Raw genomic sequence first — 17,136 nt, forward strand, 5'->3', positions numbered from 1 at the left:
CTATGCCAGGTCAATATTCAGTAGACAAGACACAAGTCCTGCCTAATACTGTGAACCAAAACAAGCAAATGCGTTGAAATGACCATCTCTAAAAAACCTCCTGTAATAGGATTCACACACTAAGTATAAATTCAATAGCAATTGATTTTTTTATGTGACTTCCTGGGCTAAACTTTTCAAAATGTAGGAACATTTAACAGGAAAATACAAAAATGCATGCAAATGTGCACAGCTTCATCTTTCTGTGCCACAAAAGTCAAATTCCCTTTTCCCTGTCCTCAAGCAGTGTCAAAGGCAAAGCACTCATTGTCTTACAATGATGCACAGGTCTTGTGGATGGCCCTTGGCTTTTGCAGAGCCTGTGTGTGTCACTCAGGGTCAGCTGTTCTGGTGAAAGCATGTTTTCAGGTGCAGTTCTGAGCAGAAATGGTCAACATTCCCTAGAAGGCCTCAAATATTTACACAGACTCTATTCAACATTTTAGAAAACCTGCTCCAGATCACTGCTCTGACAATGTTTTTCCTCTTTAACCAGGCTAAGCATATACAGGAGATCATCTCTAAAAGATCCTCAAGACTACCTGCCATCTGAGGTCATGAGCTGCCTTCTGAGAAATCTGTATTAGCAACAATGTCAAAAGGTATTTTGATATCAGGAGGTGTTCTGTAGAAGTAATCAGCAGGTCCTGTTCGGCTTTATTCAAAATCTGACATGGATCTGATAGAAAAACCCTACTCTGATGTTTGTGGGAGCTTCTGATGTGAATAGGAACATTTCCTCTCTATGTTCATAAATGTATGCCCAAGTCACTGATCCTGGCCAATAATATTTATTTGCACCTAATGATTCCCAAGCAGTGTAAGACTATTTCAGAGGCTATAAATGGGAGGAGTGTCTCTATTAGCTATAACGTCAATCTGCAGTTCTACTGGGAATGGGTAAGGTCCCTGAAGGGAGCAAGTCTAAAAGCATAATCAGCAAGAAAAAATCAGAAGAAATCAGGAGAAAACTCAGTAACAATGCTGTGACATAGAGAACAGATGGTTATCTCTTACTCCATGGGGATTATTGAAGACAGATAAGAAGTAACAGGCTCAGATTGCAACATGGGAGATTTTAAATTAGGTACCAGGAACAATTTCTGTCTGGAAGGAGAGACAAGCAGAAGATTGTCCAGAGAAGGTGTGAAATTTAAAGGGTTTTGCTAAACATTAGCTAGTCTGATTCTGCTTTGGTTGTAATGATGCTCACACCCAGGTATTGCTGACCAAGCCTGAGGCCTCAGAGGTGAGAGAGGATGTTCTAGGCTGAAAGTGAGAGAATCAGTGCAATACTTTACAGGCATATCTTTTCCCAACAGAGCAGTGACAGCCATACTGGAAAAGGCTGGGCCAGATCCACTGTTACTGTAAATCACCTTTAATCAGTAGAATCATAGAATCATAGAGTAGTTTGGGCTGGAAGGGACCTTTAAAGGTCACCTAGTCCAACCCCCCTGCAGTGAGCAGGGACATCTTCAACTAGATCAGGCTGCTCAGAGCCCTGTCCAACCTGGCCTCGGATGCTTCCAGGGATGGGGCATCTACCACCTCTCTGGACAACCTGTTCCAGTGTTTCACCACCTTCATTGTAAAAATTTTTTTCCTTATATCTAACCTAAATCTATCCTTTTTCATTTTAAAACCTTTACCCCTTGTCCTATCCCTACACCCCAATCAAGAGTCCCTCCCCACCTTTCCTGTAGCCCCTTTAAGCCCTGGGAGGTCGCTCTAAGGTCTCCCCGGAGCCTTCTCTTCTCCGGCTGAACCCCTCCAACTCTCTCAGCCTGTCCTCACAGGGGGGTGCTCCAGCCCCTGATCATCTTCATGGCCTCCTCTGGACCTGCTTGAGCAGGTCAGCGTCCTTCTGATGTTGGTGCCCCCAGCGCTGGACCCAGCACTGCAGGGGGGGTCTCATGAGAGTGGAGCAGAGGGGGACAATCCCCTCCCTTGACCTGCTGGTCACACTGCTCTTGAAGCAGCCCAGGACACGGGTGGCTTTCTGGGCTGCGAGTGCATGTTGCTGGCTCACATCAAGTTTTTCATCCACTAATCCCCCCAAATTCTTCTCAGCAGGGTGGCTCTCAATCCCTTCATCCCCCAGTCTGTATTGATACTGGGGGTTGCCCCAGCCCACAGGCAGGACCTTGCAGAGCTGTGAGTAGAGCTGTGTCCATTTACCGCAGCTAACCTGCTTTGCTTTTATTTATAAATAATATGTTTATGACACAATGGCTATAAATAGTATTTCATTAATTTTATTGCTTATTTAGATATTTCCCTAAAGGGCTAAACCAGAGTTACTGTTGTGTTACTATTTCGGCTTCTGTTTTTCCAAAAGTTTAGTTTGCAGCTAAACCATACAGTCTACTTGGAGCTGAGGCTAAGCTCAGCAGCTCGGCTTTGGATGAAGAGCACATTTGCTGTAATTAGATTTGTGGGTTTAGGTGTTTTGGGTTTATTTTTTTATTGTATAACAGTGTAATAAAAAGAAAAGGCTGTAATTTATAGCCCAGCATTTGGCAAGTGGCTTGTCTGATTATTTTTTTCTAATGGTAGAAATTTTAAATTTAGGTTAGAATTTCAAAGAAGCTTAGTACCCACAACTAAGGCAGATGTTCAGTGCTGCCAAGCTCAGGCATTCAAAAATCATGAATCAGGCATGAAAATACCAATATTAACTTAAAATAAGAAGACATAGACACAAGTTCACACTCATATATCCACATGATTATACAGGTAACTCTGAATAAGGCTCATGTTTAATTTTACATCAAATTCGCTCTTGATGTAAATTTATTATGTTTTCATATAGAATGTGATATTTGTCACATTGAAATGAATCTTATAAACAAAACATTTTGATGTTCAATTAAGTATCCTTAAGGCAATAAAACTAAGAATATTTTTCTTTTGCTTAGTAAGCAGCAATTTTCAGTGAGAACCTGGGACTAAATTATTCTCTACGCCACAATATTGCACCAGTTTAGTTTATGACTTTGGGTTCCCTTTTTTGGCATTTGCTTTCCATGTGCACTTATTTCCAAGCATTTCTCTACAATAATGAAAGCTCAAAAATTCCTGGTTTGGGTTTCACACAAACTAAGATTCTCTAATCATCCAACTTCAGGGATTCTAGACTTAAGAACATTAAGCATGATAAGAATCACAAAAAGTTCAGGAGACTACAAATAAGGTGTGCTGTTTTTCTTTACCAAGAAAGCTCAAACTTTGGTTTTTTTGCAAGAGTTCAATCCTCAGCACAACAAATACCAACTCATAAAGAGAACTTCTAAGACAAGAGCTTTCTGAAAAATATAATTGCGCTTCTAGGTGCTGAGAGCCTTTGTAGAGCAAATACTCATTAGATGGTACAGACAAATGCAGCATAAAAAGTAGAAAACTTCAGTCAAAATATATTGAGTTACCATGTACACTGTACTCTGGTTCTGTACATGCTTATGTTTAGACATTGTGAAAGAGGGGCCCTTTGAAACGAAGTACTGACCCAGCTTGATCTAAAGCTATCCAGAAGCAACGAAACAGTGTGCCACTGACTTCCACTGAACCTTGGATCAAGTCCATGGAGTGTAAAGGTACGCACATGAAAAAGGCTTTGCAGGACTCAGAAGCCTTTTGAGAGCAGGTCTTGCATTCAGGCACAATGTGAAAAGTGCTGATTGTATCCCACTGTCCCGGTGCATAACACTACTACATAGACTGACTTACTCTGTTTTCTTAAAGCAGAAGTCCACTTGCCTGTGTTATTGTAATCCAAAGAAGTGATGCCTTGGTGCTGAAATGCAGAGAAGCAATGGCACATTAACACCATGTTACTGGAACACATCAGAGCAATTGTGCTCTAGTGCTGTTTTACTTACTACAGGGCATCTCAGTAACAACACTCACAGTAATGCTGAGTACTCCTGCTGAGGTGAAAGAAACATCTTAATGGGAGACCCTGACATTTCTGCAGACCCATCTACATTCCTTCAAATCAACACAGTGATTGCCCTAGCATGAGGTCACAAAGAGCCGTGTAAAAACATTCAATCACAAAAAAGTTCAAATCCCAAGTCAAAACATAACTCGCAGGAGTATGTGAAATCATACTGGGCTTTGAGCTAACTGCATTAACTTTGGAAACAATCAGGGGTAGTGAAAGAAGGGTATTTCAGAGCTCTTCAAGGAGAACCTTAACAGTATTCTACTATCACAATTCTCGAAAGTCTATAGTGGTCACAGAACAATTCATTTGGAAGAATTCATGCAAAATGTCATTTGTTCTGGCTACTGGATCTGAAGCTACCAAGGCGTATAACTGTTTATTCAAGTTTTAAAGCAACACCAATCCTCTAGCCAGGCCTGGGAAAATTTCAGCAGGTCCTCCAACAGAATGAATTACCTATACAAAAGAACTGCACAAGATAAACTAAAATACTAAAAACCACATAAGCCTGTCATAGAGATTCTCTTCCCAGTTCCAGTGACAACCTGCTGTTCAAATTGGTTTTGTGTAAGTATAGCATCAGCTAGAGATTAAACCTTGCACCACCATAGCTCTAACACTACAAGGCTTTCTTTTGTCTCAGTCAAAGCTCGGTCAGTGTAAGGGGTCTACAATGGAAAGTTTGTGCAAAGTAAACCGGAACATAAATACACAGCAGTCATCATGTAGAAACTCAAAATGAGAACCAAACATACAATAGCCTACTCCACTTCCAGAAGCTTGCACTTTGGGAAACAATGCATACTAGACAGTTCAGTTCAAATTCACATTCAAACAGCCGCTGCACTGAAAGCACCAGAGAAAATTTTCAGTGATCTGGCCTTTAAAGTGCAAAAGCATTTACATGGGCAAGGTCTGTCTTTAGTCTACAGCACATGAAAACTCAGCTTTTATTCAGAACTTCAGATGGAGTTTTTGGATTAATTTTGCTTTTAAATTGGTTTCAACCTGAAATCTTTGGTCTTGATTCTTACAGCTTGTGAAGTCCTTTATGTCTGTGCAGAGCAAAAGTAAGAAACTTCCTACTGAGAGTGGTAGGTAATCTGCATTCCCCCTTACATGTGCACAATGATTATACAAGGTGTATATCCCGGTGCCTGCATGTTACTGCCCAGTGTCTCAGTGCAACCCCCCCCTCCTCAGTAATGCCAGCTAATCTGCCATACTGTGAACGTGCACAGCTATAATGTGCTGGCACATGTCCTGCTCTGCCACCCCTGCCACGAGGCATATAACCTCTTGCAGACAGGTAGGACAGACAATGCAGAATGTTAATGTCTCAAACCACTTCAGTTAGAGCAATCAGAGTTCATCTGTAGAAGCAACATGACATGCCCAAGGTCTCAGCAAGCCAGTCACAAACACTGACAGTGGAACCTCTGTCTTCTAAGTCCCAGAGACCAAGCTCTTGCTGCTTGTTAATATTTTACATTACTTTTATTCATTAGTATTTTTGCTTAAGTGTTCTACTAGATATAGCGAACTCAAGGCAATCTCTTTCAAGTAAACCTATGATGTTCACAACAATCTTTCTGTATTTAGCTGGAATTTCATGGAAAAGTTCTGATGTCACTAAAAAACTGCAGAATATTTATAATGTTTGTCATGTATTTGGCTTGCTGATGGTGGTTTTGGTGAAAAAAAATTGTTTGAGTGAAATCTGATTGATCAAAACAATCCTGTTTCTGAAGGAAGACTTTGGATGGTTTTGGAATTCCAGACTAATTCCAAAAGAGATCAAATTTTGTGTCAAAACATGTAAGAAATACGACTGTTCATATCTAAATGTCAAAACCAAATATTGTGTCAGTTTGTGAAGAACTGAGCACAAAGCAATAGCAAAATGTGAAAATCTTATCGTGAAACACATAAATATTACTTTTTACCCACTTATACAGTTCAGTCAGGAGATGCTACAACACAGCAACAGATTCAATGAATGTGGATGGGAGAATCTCATCAGCAAGATGCTTAATCTTTAAATATTAGAAATACTTAAAATGCCAGAATAAAAGCATAAAGGGCAAACATTTAGCAAATTGTGCTGATTCCAGTTCTTCCTGAAAAGGTTGCAACATTATCTGCAAAGTAGACAAAAGACTAGTTATTTCTTTTTTTTTAGTGAATGCAGAAAACTTTGAATGGTATGTTGCTGGTTTTTTTCTGTTGGGAACTGTTTTGTTCTGTGTCTAAAGGGCGATTCCCATCCAGTGCCCAACGCACAGCAATGAGGTTAAATTGGTTTGGATGATATCAGCTATATGTAATTAAACCAGCAGCCCATGTCCGATCCTTTCTGTGACCATGTTAGGTGTTAAATTAAGGTCTGATTAAGAGTGTGCTGCTGCAGTTAAGGTCAAGGACTAAAGATCACAAGCTTTGTTTCATCTAATAACAATAAAGACTGTCTGGCTGCCAAATACCACAACAGCCCTTGTTCTCCTATCAGACTGCTGTCCAGCTAGAGGGATCTGATTTCACTGGTATCCCTTTTTAAACCCTACTTCTAAGAGGGTTTGTAGCCATTTCATCTGTGTTAAGCAGCACTGTGTTACCCGAGGCTATACGGTACGTTCTATATGATCAAAGCAGAAATGCAGCAGCTTCTGACGAAGACTTATCATGGCTGAGGGGAAAAAAATATCAAGGAAGGAGAAAAAAGATACAGGGCTACAAAATACCAGGTCACGCCACCAAAGTAAACACCCACAGGTAAGTTCAAAACATGAGACCACACAATGGTGGAAACTGTGCACATGTGTTTGCTTGGCACAAATCACAGGCTTGCCCCACCAGCAGCCAGCAGGAGAGATGTGTCAAATAGGCTAGATGACAGATAAAAGCAGAGTGGTGAAGAGGAGAACCAGCAACTTATTTGTAAAACGAAGACAAGATCAGTGCATAAGAGCTTCTCCCTGAATAAGTTTTCCCCACAAAGACAGGTCAGGAGATATTACCAATGCAGTTGTCTGTTATGAGAGAACAAAATTCCTAGTAGCCCACCAAAGTGTTCTCACAAAACATGCACATATTAACCTCAAATGAGTACAGGGTGATGGGACACTAGTTTCCTGAAAAGGAGGGTGGAGCAGAGTAACAAACCATATGGCCCCAAAATAATCTCTCACAGCCACATCCTATTTTATGTTTCCATGCTTGGTGTCCAATTTCAGAGTAGATACTGATTCATTTTTCAAGAGTCATCTGAAGTGTCTTTCATTTGCTCCTAGTACTTAATAGACTATTAATAGAGCACTGTTCCTACCTGGAAGGACAGTTTTGCTGTTCTGTGAGGCTGCACGCAGAAAACTCATCGTAGGGACACACTAAACACACCAGAACTGCTACATGTTTAGACAGTTCTTTGTGAATTGCATTGTACATGTGATCAAAAAATTTCCATTAAGTGCCTTGATGCTTTGCATGTCAGGATTTGAGATATAACCTCTCTGTTTCCTAACGAGCTCTGAGTGAATCCCAAAAGATTCAATGATACAGTTCAACATGGATTAGCTTCCAACCCCTTATTGTTGCCGCTAAGCTACAGATCTCTGCAGAGCAGGCTTTGCTGTGGGAGTTCCCAGACTTCCCAGAATCTGAGTTGCATCAGAAACACAACGAACACCACAAAATAGCCAGGTGTGAAAAATGGCTCCTCCATGACAACAGAGATACGTTAGCCATTGGGACTCAGTGCCTGAACTGGAAAGCAACCTTTTACTGAATTAAGAAATTCCTGTACACCTTATTTCCCACCTGTTTGTTAAAACATTATGACATTGCCAGTAGAATCGTGTGTTAGCCATGGTAGAGCCCATCTTTCTAATGAGAATGAGAAACTTTTTCTGTCACCACTTAAATTTCAGATCAACAAACTTAAAAAAAATCCAATCAAAGTAAAAGGGCAGATTTGATCTGATTTGATTCACCTCCTGATCAATCTTCTTGCTAAATTTTACAAGCAAATATTGTACACAGAGAACCACAGTTTTATTTCAGTGTTAGAGACTATGGTCAAAGCATTTAAACTCAATGGTTTAAGACTGAACATATATATCCATATTATCTAGACGACAGCACTGAGCAGTCCTAATTAACTAGTCAAAGGAAGTTGCTTTCGAAAATGATCAGTAGTTTTGAAAATTGAGCCACTGTTGATAAGGTGCTTTGCTACCATTTTAGATACTTAAATTTAGGCCTTTCAGACTGGATCCAAATAAAATCAAAGGTGAAGTTCAGTGCAGGTGGCAGGTCACAACAGTGCAGCTCAGCCACTTGCAACGTGATAGCATCGTGTCCTGACATCTTTGACTTCCCAGGCTGAATGACCAGGGACCCAGTCTCAAGCAAACAGCCTGGCGATGGCTCTTACCATAAATCTGGAGTGAACTCAGACTCCTGCTTTTGACTCTGAAGCTGTTGATAGAAGGATTGCTTTTGAAAACTTTCCAGCCTTGTCTTGGATAGCTGCATTACATTATCTCAGTATCTGCACTATTCCCTAAACTACACTTAAGCTAGTATAAGAGAGATTGTTGTACATATTATGGTAATGTCATTTATTTATTTTACGCAACTGGAAAATTTAAGGGCAACCGCTTCACTTTTGTGCTGTGTAGATTAGAGTGCTCACAGTAACACCTGCTTACTGGACAGACAGAAAAAAAGCCCTTATGTTCCTTCTTTTCTGCAATTTATTATTATAGCTTGAATGGTTCCTAGTGACTTCCTAAGATTAATGTTAATATTCTGATCGGAGTCTTCCCTCTGGAGTTTTATTATGGGTTTTGAACATTCATTTCATTTAACATACACATGGGAGCAAGTCTGGTGGTTCCAAAAATATTTGTAGTTGGAAATCATAGTGATTTTTTGTTAGGCTCTGTGCCAAAGAAATCACAAATCAGAAGTCTGTTATAGAGTAGTTCCCATTTCTTGGCATCAAAATTTTTCTTTATGTATATGTATAGTGTGATGTTTTCCCTAGCTGTATGGCACAGAAGATTTCCTGAGAAATGTATTGCTTATCTATTTTTCAAGGTTTCTGGTGGAACTAGAGAGTTTGTCTAGCTGACTGAGGATTCATAGGGATTTTATGGACTTCCTGTGTGAGCCAAAGACTGCCCATTGGGTATGCATCTTTCTGTATCACAGCTGGTGTTTTTGAACCAAAGTGTGGAGTAGAAATTTCATCCCTGATTTTTTTGGCTGGATCGATTGTTTAGTCTAGGAACTCTCAAGTAGACTTTCTAGGTGCTGGAATTCCTCTTTTTCTTCAGTCAGCAGCTGATGTTGTATGGTGTACATCAGAGTCTAGATTCACATCTTAGTGAGCAAAGATTTATGTTTGTCCTAACGCTCCTTGACATTAATGAGTATTACAGACATGTATCCCCATGGATTAAGTTGAGAACAAACCCCAGAGTGTGTGTGGAGTTTGTCATTAGGGCATCACACTATTAAAACCAACAGAGAAATTCCAAGGGTAAGAAAGCAATTGGATCTCTTCCCTTCTCTCTGCTGGAGCACATGTAAGAGATACACTTTAAATCTTCTCATATTTCCAGCCCTCTCACACCAATTCCTGCATTCATTTTTGGTTGTTAATGACTTCAAAGAAGAATTGATTGCCACTTTTAAGACATTTCCCATAACAACATTATGGGAAATATTTTGCTGGCAGAGAATGTTTCTGTAGCTCTACAGTGCTCTCTAATTAAGGAACTTCTATACAGCTGGGGGAGAGAAGAGAGTATTTTTTTCCCCTCAACTAGCTGTTTCAGGGATTGGATCAATACAATGGGATGACCCCGTACACTCCATTATCTAGAGATTGTGACTCCTCAATGAAACATTATGGATCCTATGGCACGTACCAGAGACTATGGCACAGACACACCCGAGAGCAGTGCATCAGCTACCAAAAGCATATGCTAACTCTGGCTGCATCAGACCAGGCTTGTTTCTGCAGATCTGTGTGGATGTGTTCACTCTCCACTGCCCATTGGCTCCAGGTTTTGGGTATATTTCAAGCGCAGGGCTGCATGGGCACATAGTCAGCTATATTATCTGTACATCTTGGGGAAAATTCAACTGCAAGCCAGATAAACCAGACACAAAAAATAGACTCTAGTATGTAATTTCAATCTCACTTAAAGCCCCATGTAAAACTGGCCTGTGGGAAGGACTCAGTGCAGAATTACCACCCCCACACACACCCCCATGATCTACCATCTACAACAAACAACTCTGGAGTCAGGATTCTTGGGTTTTTTTCACTATATCCTAGCCATAGAGTGGAGATAATTACTGTGAGGCTGGTTGATAGGAGTTTTCTAGGCTGACTATCGTCACACATGAGGTTTATTAGCCTTGTGTAATCCTGCCTGTATCAGCTAACTGCAACACGGAAATAAAAACTTTATGTTTTCCCTCAGAGACACTTGAAGTCTTTCAGAGAAACTTTTCATAGGAGAATTCTGATTTATCTAATTTGAAAGCAATGGTTCTTGGATCAGTCACTTCCCTTGAAACACACCCATTTCTCCCTCAATAAAAGAGGGATAACAATACTAACAGAGATTTCTAAAATACTTTGAGATCTGTGAATATAAAGGGCTGTCTGTAAAGTATTTAGAAAACTTCAAAAAAAGGTGCTACATAAATGCATATTTATTGCAGTGCTGACATTCCTGTGGCAGCTCTGAATGCAGAATCAAAAGCAGAGGGGGCAGAATATAAGTCAGAATAAGAAACTGTCAGCCTTTAGCCTGTATCTTAAACTGCTTTGAAATGTTGCAGACATTCAGAGAATCTAGTTTGCCAATATTGTATGTGCTACAGTAATTACACCAATGTGGAATATAAATTTTCCTCCCCCCCTTCTGAGAGAAGGCAAAGCTCTTAGGGATATACACAAATGGAGCTCTAATCCTACAAACTTTAATGCATGTACCTAATGTTAGGCAGCAGAGTTGTCCCACTGATTTCAATAGCTCTACTCAGATGCATGTGTGGAAGTGTTTGCATGATTAGAAGTTAATACTAATAAATGCACAGTTCATACAAGATCCCTGTGTAAACAATCTATTTCTGCATGCAAGTGATGATTTTATTGCTGTTCTGTAATTCTGTGTAGTGGCTTTGTGAAGAAGTCTTATATTTTCTAAAGCAGTAAAATGTTTCTGATAGTGTTTTTCATTGCTAGCTCTTTGGGGGCTAATTAAAAGAAATATCTGTTACATTTATTCATTGCTTGGTTCCTTGATAGAAAGAGGCACCTGGTGTAAACATTAAAAAGAAAAGCAGGCAGCAGCCAGACCTCATCAAATATTAGATGCATTAGGACATTTTATTTATAAATATGAAATTGGTTTTAATGACTTCAAAAGGAGGAAATGCCAGGAAGAGCATAATGTGAGCAAGCTCAGTAAAGCTGTCATGAAGATGCCTAAACCCACAAAAATCTAGAAATTGTACTTGCTCCCCCTTTCTCCTCTCAAATAGTAAGCAGCAATTCCAGCTGCAACTGGCAAAAATGCAAAGAACTCCAGGACTAAGCAAAACAAGCAGCAGATGAGATGGAGCATCCAGGAGCACGTCTGCATGGAAAGCACCATCAGTGGATGATCAGAAATTGCCCATTTATAGTCAGTCGACTGATTCAATGAAACAAGTCCTGAATTTTGACCCCTGTGGTTTAATGCAAAATGCCTGAGGATGAGAAACCCATCCTTGTTTTGGGACAACATTTAAGCAGGCACTTAACATTAAGCATGTGCTTTAGATTCACTCGACTTTACTTTCAAAAATGTTTAGTAGTGTTTCATTCTCTTCCCACTACAAGCTTCAATAAATCAGTAATAAATAGTGACTCAATACTTTATAACTAAACATGCATTCAGCACTGTCCCAAATAAAGATGCAATAAATTCACGATCAATAGACTAAAAATACAAGTGAGGAATAACAATAATTGTCCTGAAAAAGTCCTCTCTTCATGAGGCAAAGTCCTATTTTAAAGGTAGATTTCACCTTAAGGCACTTTATTGTAACAAGGCATATTGATTCACACTAATTTGAGAAAGAGTAAATTTGATGTTAGTAAGATCATTGTCCAGTTTTAGTGGGATGACCCACAGCATCATTTCTCATTTAGAGACTTGAAGTTTTAAGCCACATGTAATATACATGACTGTGTCCAAAGAGGTAGAAAGATTTAAGTTACAAGAACTCTCATTCACTACTACTCAGAAACTTAGGAAGAATGCTAAGCAAAAAGGAAGTTTGACCCAAAATGGTTAAAGTACAAACTAATCTTAATAAAACACGAATGAAGACTTCATTCTAAGCTAACCTACTCTGTGAAAGTCCAAGACAAGCCACAGACTGTATCAAGTCTACAAGGGACTTTCCTATTTAGAGGGTCTCTTATTATATATTATATTATTATATATTTATATATATATTTAGGGTCCTCTTCTAAGAACCCTTGGACACAATTGTCACACACATGGAGTAATTACTTTAATGCTGGTTGCAATGAAAAAGCTTTCAGTAGTTGTTCTCCTTGCATGTAGCAGAGAACAGTATCTAGCTAAGCAGAGTGAGGAAGGTAGGTAGAATTCGTCCCACCCATTTTGAAGCCTTTTGCATTTTCCCAGTTTTAGCGCTGTACAAACTGATCATGAGGCCAGGGGATGCAACTACGTGTCTATAGTGGAGGAGGGAAATTAGGAGACCTGATGTAAGTTTTCTCCAGAGAAACATTTCCTTGCTCTGCCCAGAAGAGGTTTTCACACTGTGCCAACAGAAACCACAGGCCCATTCATGGAAGTCTTGGGCTACCTATGACCCATAATATTATAAGGACTGTTTTAGCTCATGCTGTTATTACTGAAGGAGGAGGGAGCACAAATGGAGGTGCTGTTAGTAGCTAGCACACTAAGTGTTTTGAATGTGTTTCACCTGTAAACCTGCTCTGTGCATAACTTATACTGACCCATCATGGTAACCAAGCTGGTGTCTTTGACATGTAAAGGAGGAACATTCTTCACACAGACAGCAGGGCTGACTCTCCACTAGCAGCAGGGCTATAAAAGGATTGGGCTTTTGTAGACTAAGGAATGGTGTTTTGTGGCCTCCTAGAATACCACAGGTGTGATCTTTTCAAAGGGTCATTTCCCAGTATTAAAGAAGCAGAGTTTTGTTGACTCCTTTAATCACATCAGAGGTGCCCCATTTCTAGGGCAGGAACTTTTCCTCATGCCCTTGCAAACAAAATAAACAGACATCAGTTTTCCATCCTGCCCTGACCTTTGGAAGATGTCATCTCTGCCAGTACTGCACTCTCTGGCCCTGGAGAGATTTACTAGTTCAATCCTGACTCTAAGGGAACTGAGCCACCTCCTGAATCACCATCACACTTCCTGCAGGCTAACACCTGTGTTTTCCTTGGAGGGCACCCCATCCAAGAACTAACCAGGTCTGACCCTGTTTAACTTAGGAGATCCAAGCAGCAGAATTGTTCAGACCTCCAAAGTTAAACATGAAACATACTGCAAGGCCTCAGAGGATTCTGAGAATAAAGAACTGCAGCCAGGGAACACAGTCCCAGCTCAGAACTCCTGCTTGCAGGATACAAGTACAGTATGCTGTGGCATGAATTCTCCATTCCAGGTTTTAAGTGACTTCAGTGACAGGACCTTGCTAGGTTTAAGGATGAGAACAGGTCCAGACAAGGGGGAGCAGCAGAGACTGTAACTTATAAAATGACTCATTCCTACCAGCCCTATATGTGAGGCTTCTGCTTCCACCAAGTTGGGTGACATTTAACCACAAAATATTTAATCTGCTTTTTACAAGGATGTGCATCATTGGCTATGATAAAATACAGGGATGTGGGAGAGTCAGGATGCAGCTTTTTCAATGCAGCTCCATATAAAGAAAAAGAAACGCAATAAAAAGGAGGTCTTGACATAAGGAAAACATCCCAATGAAATCCTGTCTTTTAATCTCAGCCACAATCTCTCTTCTCATCATCTTCCCCACTTTTTAATCCTCTGCTGCACTTAAGTTTTTTGTGCTCGTTCACTTTATCAACTTCACCTGTCTCAAAAGTCTATAAAAGCAGAGGCCGCAGTTCTAAAATACAGGCAAATGAACTGAGGCACCAAACTTCTCAACTTCTCCAGAGGTGCCGACTACTCACAACTGTCAGTAACTTCAAAGTAATCTATGGGTGAGCAGTGCCTTTAAAAATCACTTAAGTGCTTGAAGAGCATAGCTCAAAAACACAGAGGATAATGCTTTCAGAAGCTTCTGATTGAAAAGTCAGTATTTTACTTTCAGAAGTTATTTAGGCACTTGGGAATTCAAGAACTACTTTTTAAAAAAAATCAAGTATCTTCTGAAATGCATAATTTTTGTGAATAGTACACAGATACTTCTTCTGGTAACATACCCAAAGGTTTTAGGCCAGCCTTGGGAGATGGAGGCAATATTGTGGGTTCAATGTACCTAAATGCTAGTCCAAGATTGGTCACACTCTTACCTACACAAGCTCCACCAACACTCTGGTGGAAAAGTGACTTCCCACATTTATTGCCTGAGGAAAACTCAGTTCAAGAATGACCTAAAAAACATCAGACTGATTGCTGTTGAACCACCTGAAGAAAGAACCTTCTGCATTTTATTAATGCCTCTGCTAGGTAGTGGGCCCTTATGGAAGAATATTTTTTTCAGACTTTCTCTTGTTACAATTTTTTTCCTGACATCTGTTCATCACTAAGCCAGCAATAGATTCAGTGTCCCAACATGATGTACATGAGCTTCCAAAACACTTTAAGAGGAAGAAAGAGATTGCTAAGTGTACAGGCAGACGGGCAAAGCCAATCATGTCATAGCTTAAGCCAACTTGTTGATAGAGGAGGTTTACAGCTGTCATTAGTGAAATGGAGAAGAGGGCCACTAGCATAAACTCACACCAGTGACAGCTATAGATCAGGAAAAGAATCTCAACACATGGCAGCATTTTACTGCTGAGCTGTTGACCTGAAATTCTGTTAATATTTATCTAATGTGCTGATCTTTAACATTTGAATTGCTGCTGGTAGCAGCAATCATATAGTCAAATATAGTCAAATAGTCAAATCAGCCTGAGGCCTTCACAAGATAAGTGTGTTGACTGGCCAGAGTCAGATTAAAGTTTAGCAAGTCTTCCTACCAACAGTCCAAAAGCATCTGGAGCTAAAGGGGTCAATCAATTCACACTTTCTTGGTTTGAGCTATCTGGATTCTTTAGCAGCCACTAAAAGCAGCGGGGAGGCCGGATGCTATAGATGTGGTTTGCATACATCCTACACATAGATGAAATTTGGTCAGTGTCTTGGACAGACAGAACAGCCTGATCTTGCCTCTGGAATAGAGGCTTCTAGATCACTGCTTTTCAAGCTCCCAAGAAGTACTCTGCCATCATCGCTACCCATCAGTGCACACTGAGCTGAAACAGTTAACCATGAGCACAGTGGTGCTAACATCTTTGAAACACACCGGTTTCAAACCTTGCTCCTCCTTGGCAAGACACATTTTAATAGAACAGTACACCCTATTTTCTCTTCCAGTGTCTCTAAAGGGGAGGAAGGCTCTCTTCTCTCTTGAGACAGTTTCACAGCAGCCTAGCTCCTGTGACCCTAATGAAGCTATCTTCATACTGCCTCTAGAAGGACAGAAGATTCAGAGCCACCAGGAATTTAGGGAAGACTGCTGTGTATTACATCTGCTGTGTGATGGTCAGCAGACTGACCTCTTTTAAGCAGTTTTTTTCATGAGTCTTTGAGTAGACTGAATCTGGAAATGGTAACAGCAGGCAGTACTGGCATACCAGACAGTGCCTAGCATACCAGACTATAATCCTGGTTAGAATCTTAGATACTTTCACCTACAGAGAAACTATTCCAGAAATCACAATTGATTTTTCAAGGTAAACTTCTCATTGCTCTGCCCATGTTAAGCTACAGATTACTTTTTTAGAATCTCTTTTCCTTGATTGAGTTCAAGCTCTTTCTTTGGAATAGCACTTCAGTTTTCCTTCCTCAATTTAGATAAGGTTTGAATCGTGTTTCACTGCATTAATTTTTCTTTGGTTTTCGTTTGTGGAGTACCTGTTGGCTCTCTGTTCGAGAATACCATACACCATTCCTAATACGATCCTAGCAACCTACCTGATTACATCCAAAAAGTTTTTTCTCAGTTTGCCTCCTGTGCTGCTTAGATCTCTCTCACTGAAAGAAGCCTTCCCCTCTTCTGCTATTCATCATAGCAATTTCACATGCTCTCTTCAGCTGTTCTCTCCATGGGCTGGTGAAGCTGGTACGGTTATTATCCTCTTTATCCTGTACAAAGGACAAAAAAAAAAAAAAAGATTATTTATGGATAACACTGGAGACCACCCATACAGCAAGAGAAATTGAGAAAAACCAGTTATTTTCATGCTTAGGGCAGTTATAAGCACGCATAGCTTGGATTAGACAGTCCTTCCCATTTGACTTCTATTCTTCAGTAAATATTTGTAACTTTGCTGATAATGCAATGCTGGATTTCTCAGCTGGGTTTCCATGTGGACAATAAGCTCTGGGACTGGAGTATGGGATCTCATTCTAAAATGATATTTCTTGAATTGTCATTTGTTCCATTCTCTATCTTGGTCACGAAAAATCTGCTCAGGAATCAAATGGCAGAGCAAAGTCTCTAAATACAGCTGCTTTGGCTGTATTATTGAGAGTTTGTGAGGCCCATGGCAATAGGTAATAAGGGCTCAAAGACATTAAAACATTTTTTATTATGAAGTAAATGCAGGCAATTCATGTATAGGAAACGGCAATATTACAATTTTGTGGGGTTTTTTAATATTATATTATTTCTATTCAGTGCACATTATCTTTGCTTCAGCCTTGCTTTACTCATGAGCAACACACATGACTTTTTTGTGCCTGCCTTGTCTAAGCATACTAGAAGCTTCTGAGGACATACTGGGACAGTTAAGTGTGAGTAGTGTAGGTATGTGCCCACGGTTGGCCAGCCTGGGACTT

General features: G+C 40.1%; 1 protein-coding gene across 1 annotated transcript in view; it reads right to left on the minus strand.

Moving 5' to 3' along the window:
- MYL10 (myosin light chain 10) overlaps positions 1 to 16,458 on the minus strand; it is a 50,672-nt gene extending 34,214 nt beyond the window's left edge. Inside the window, exon 1 of the mRNA XM_074889965.1 lies at positions 16,270 to 16,458. The gene's annotated coding sequence lies outside the window, so the exon portion shown is untranslated. The remainder of the gene's footprint in view (positions 1 to 16,269) is intronic.
- Positions 16,459 to 17,136: the final 678 nt, after the last annotated feature.

Source organism: Strix uralensis, chromosome 20 (genome assembly GCF_047716275.1).
Source record: "Strix uralensis isolate ZFMK-TIS-50842 chromosome 20, bStrUra1, whole genome shotgun sequence".
Lineage (NCBI taxonomy): Eukaryota > Metazoa > Chordata > Aves > Strigiformes > Strigidae > Strix > Strix uralensis.